The sequence below is a fragment of the Otolemur garnettii genome, unplaced genomic scaffold, assembly GCF_000181295.1.
Source record: "Otolemur garnettii isolate 467f Iridium unplaced genomic scaffold, OtoGar3 scaffold00107, whole genome shotgun sequence".
Lineage (NCBI taxonomy): Eukaryota > Metazoa > Chordata > Mammalia > Primates > Galagidae > Otolemur > Otolemur garnettii.
In genome coordinates this window covers 2,159,246-2,164,354 of record NW_003852502.1, presented here as the reverse complement: position 1 = coordinate 2,164,354, position 5,109 = coordinate 2,159,246, and positions in this window count along the sequence as shown.

The following is a 5,109-nucleotide window of genomic DNA, read 5'->3' as shown; positions in this document are numbered from 1 at the left end:
ATAATACTGCATATTTTTTTCTCTTTAAAATCATCTTCTTTGCAGTTTGGCCAGGGCTGGGTTTGAACCCATCACCTCCGGTATATGAGGCCGGTGCCCTACTCCTTGAGCCACAGGCACCACCCCTGACATCTTTGAAACTTGGTTTCCTTTATTAGTAAAATTAAAAGGATGAACTAGATAATCTTGGTCTCCTCTCAGTCTTAAGTCTATAAAATTCTATATAAAATATGATATAAATTTAGATGAGAATAGTTATTAAATATAGGAAGAAAGGGAAACCCATTTTCATATCTTTGGAGTAACAAGTTTTTACATGAGTCCAGGAGTAGGAAGCTAGCTATGGGATTCTGAAGTTTTCTTTCTTCTTTTTTAAAATTTCAGATTAATATGAGGGTACAGGCGATTAGATTACAATGTTTGTGGCCTTTGTTAGGTAAGGGCCCTGTTGTGGTTGTGTCCCTCACCCAGGGGGTGTGCCATATACCCTTACATTGTGCCCATTAGGTGGGAGCAGGGCAATTCCCTCCCTCCTCCCTGAAGTTTCCTTTCTTAAAAAATCCCACAAGTGTACAGAAGACGGGGCCTCCTTTCCTCTGAGCTTTAGGTGTGTCCTTGAGCCGAGCTGACCTCCCAGTGCTCTTCTCCACCTCCACAGAGAAAGGCATTAGGAGTGCCCAGGTGCTCCAATCACTTCCCCCTTCCCAGTCTGCGGGCTGAGTGGAGCTGTGGCTGGAACGGGAGACAGAATATGTGACTTGAATGATGGATGGAGCTGGAACATATTCTTAGTAAAGTATCTCAAGGATGAAAAAAAAATACCCAATGTACTCAATACCATTATGAAATCAATATATAATTACCCACACTTTCATACGAAAGATAAAGCACAATTATAACCCAGAAAGAAGGAGAGAAGAGGAGGGCAAGGGGAGGGAAGGGGGATGGACGGGTGGAGGGAGGGTAATCGGTGAGACCTCACCTATGGTGTATATTGCAAGGGTACATGTCAAACATTAATAGTAGAGTAAAATGTCTAAACACAACAATTAAATGAGGTGAACACTATGTTATCCAGTGTGATATAAACATTCCAAATTATATATAAAATCAGTACACTATACTCCATAAATGCAGTAATGTACACAGTTATGATCTAATTAAAAAAAAAAGAGGGAGTGTACCACTGAGAGTTGGTTAGCTGTTTGATTGTGTCTTGAGTTTTTGGTTTTCGGTTTTCTCATCTCTGGTTAGTGGGGTGAGATCCTGGGTGATGATCCAACACTGAGCATCGAATTAAAATTGGGCCCAGTGCTTAGAATCCTGTGAACAGGAAACATGGCCCAGGTGTTCCTGGAGCTTTCTGCTGCGCGGGACAATTCATGGGTACTCATTCCCTCACCCCGTCCTTACTCCTCTTATCCCAGCTCATGATTTTAAAGACCACTCTGTATGTCCAATCGACTATTCAACCTATGCAAAATAAAACTGACCCCTGTCTAAGGCTGTACCCCTGAATTCTCCCCATCTCAGCTGATGGTAGGTCCATCCTTCCAGGTACTCAGACCTAGAACCCTGGAGTCCTCCCTATCTCCTCACTTTTTCTTACAGCCCATAATGCGTCCATCAGATCTGTTGGCTCTGTTTTCAAAATCTTTTCTACAGTTTGACCCTTTCTGCCAGCCGGCTCTGAGAATCATCTCTCACCTGGATTACTGTAACAGCCTCCCAACTGGTCTTACCTTTTACCCATTATAACCTGTTGTCAATGTGCCAGCCAAAGCAACCACTTGACAATGTCACGATGAGATCACACTGTGGCTTTTCCTGCAATGGGTCTCTATTTCACTCTGCAATAGAACCCTGCAATGGGTCTCTATTTCACTCTGACTAAAAGCCAACATCCTGGCAGTGGCCTACAAGGCCTGTGTGATTCCATCTCCTGCAGCTTCTCTGACTCATAACCTGCTCCTCTCTGGCTCTGCTCCAGCCACACAGGCCTTGCTTCTCTCAAACATGCCAGGCAGCACTCACCTTAGAGCCTTTCCTCTCAGCTGTCTCCTACCCCTCCCTCACCTCCGTCAAAATCTCTGCTCAGATACCACCAAGGAGGCCTGTTCAGATTGTCCTCTCTAACAGTGTAACCTGCAGCCCCTGCCTCCCTGATGCCCTTAGCTCTCCTTTTTCCCCTCCAAAGGGCATATACCTTTGACATAATTTGAAAAATCAATCATATAGAAGTTAATGATTTATCATCTGTCTCCCTTGTTAGTATGGAAGCTTCCCCAGGGGAGCGGTTTCCACCTCTTCAATTTAATACCTAAATCACTGCTGCTACACGTGTGATCAGCCAGTGTCTGTGCAGGGTGACCGAGAGGCTGCTGATGTGCTGCGGTGGCAGCTGTGGGAACTACGCACAGAGGGGACAGCTGTGCTTTCTGTGGGAAGAGCTTTGTCAGGCAGAGAGGCCCAAGCTGAATCTCAGAGATCCAGACACAATATAAAGACGGAAAAGGTGTGTCCCAGGGAGAGGACGACGCGTGGATGAGCATCAGCTGTTTCACGGAGGGTTAGCACGAGGGGCAGCTGTGAGAGCCAGCTCTGGAGGGTGGAGAGAGAGTCAGATCAGGAAGCCTGCGTGTGCCTATCCGGGAGCATCGAGCCAACGCTGGGGGCCGCTCCTTCTGGGAGATGGTTAGGTATTTCACTGGCCATGAGTGCGGAAGAGCACGGATCATAGTTAAAATGCTCCTGCATCGTCCAGGTCAGAGGCCAGGCGGGCCTGCGCTGAGCCACGTCTGTAGGGGCTCACACCATGTTTAGGAGGGCAACATAGGAATTAGAGGGAAAATATTTGGTTTTGGTCAAAGAGAACTCAGTTTCAGATGCAGCAGACCTAGGATGTTGATGTGAGTCTGAGGCGTTGATGTGGCCGCTGTCCTCGCTGACGTGAGGTCTCTGTCTTGGCAAGCGGGCCGGAGGCAGAACTGTATCTCAACACGACACTGTAAAGCCCATGCGGAGAGCCGAGAAGTGGGGAAAAGACTTGGAGAAAGCGCAAGTGAGTTTCCCCCACCTGCAACCTCTGGAAATTGCATGCAAAGTTTTGAAAGCTATTGTCTTTGTGTACCTAGCCCTTAACTAGTGCTCTCAAAGAAATCTTGGCCTGTAAGCGGTACACTATCAGAGCGGAATTAGATAGAAGGACCTGAACATAGAAGGCAGGGTAAACCTCGTGAAGGAGACCAGATTTCAGAAAAGTAGGAAGAAAATTAAGCAATGATGGTATTTCAAAATCTGCAGCAGCTGCCGTGGGCCGTGTATTTGTTTTTGTATTCTTTTACTCGTCAGTCCTGTCTCTCCTTTTGGCTGTAGCTTCCTGATACTTCCTTGTGTATTCATGGAAACTCTCCCGTTGTTGCTTTGTTCATATGACTGAGAGAGGGAGATAGGGCTTGTCACCTATGAGGGTGGTCATGAGATTGAAGACTGGCCAGTAAGATTAAATTCCAGGACTTGTATTGCAGCTTCTGGTAAAGGCCAGTAAGATTAAATACCAGGACTTGTATTGCAGCTTCTGGTAAAGAGAATCCTTATTTTCTCTAGATTTGAAGCTGGCAGGAAGTAAGAGAATAGTGGAGCAGAGAGCTCCCCAAGGAAAATGGCTGAGTGGAGCAGAGGGCCAGAGCCTAGAGGTTGAGAGGCTCTGTCCTGGCCAGGCACGGTGGTCACGGCTATGATGTCAGCACTCTGGGAGGCTGAGGTGGGAGGACCCCTTGAGCTTGGGAGTTTGAGACCAGCCTGAGCAAGAGTGAGACCCTGTCACTACTAAAAATAGAAACGTTAGCCACGCATGGTAGTGGGCACCTATAGTCCCAGCTACTCTGGAGGCTGAGGCAGGAGGATCACTTGAGTCCAGGAGTTTGAGGTTGCTGTGAGTTAGGCTGATGCTGTACACTCTAGCCTGGGCAACAGAGTGAGGTTTTATCTAAAAAAAAAAGTGTGTGTGTGGGGGGAAGCACAGTCTGGATCTCACCTTTGCTTACTTGTTTTCTTTAGCACAGATTAGTTAACTGTGCAAATAAATTCCCTCTTTTTTGCTTAAGAAAGAAATGGGAGGTGGGTTTCTTTCACTTATTATTATGGAAATAATCCTAACTAAGGAGAACCTAGTGAAGGTCAGAGTTTTAAGACGAGATTGGGCCACAGTGTGAATCCGAAAGGATGACTCAGCTAAGACCTGATAGCTGGAGGACGGACATTGCAGGCTTTGGAGAATGTAGGTGGGTGAAGGCTTTGGGTTTGTTGTCCTTCTGCCTGAACAGATCTGAACATAACCATACACGCTAACGGAAGACTTGCCTTTGGAGCGAGAAGTCCAAAATTCCAGAGAGGAGGTGATGGAACAAAGAAGCCAAGTGATGGGTCACTTGAACAGAGGAAAGAAATTATTGTCTAGTAAGAGTAGAGATGGAGTAAGTATGGAGGTAGGTTAGGTGGGTGAGAGTGAGAAATTGTGGGAGATTAAAACCTGATAGCCACAACTTTCTCTGCAGAGGGGGCAGAGTGTAAGGGGGTGGGGGAAGCAGGCTTGAAAAGAGAGGATTGTTCATGGCTCCTAGGGATGGCTGAAAAGTAACGAAGGCTGGATAAGTAGGGTCAGTGAGGCTGTAGGAGTAGGGGGCAGAGGTTCAGGCAGCCCATGCGATACCAGAACTTTGCTCTTCAGTAGGTCCTTGGTCTCAGGAATTCGAAGAATGAACCCATGGACTACAGATCAGTGGTAAGATAGGACTTTTATTAGAAGTTAGAAAGGAATATAGAACAAGTAAATAGCACCAGAGCTTCTGGAAGGGGAAAAGAACTGAAGAACTCTCCCAGGAGTCTCCACGTGGACTCTTTGTCTAGGGGAATTAGGTCTAGAGGATTGCACCTGGTTGGTAGTTGGTAGGTGGAGATGAGTGCATTAACAAATGAATGAATGTAGTTATCACTCTTTTACAGTCTTTGTCCCTGAGAAGGGATTAAGGTTTGTGGTCTTACCCAAGGTGGAGCCACTCAGAAAAACCATCATAGGAAGGCAGCCTGCTTGTGCATGGAAATGTCTGA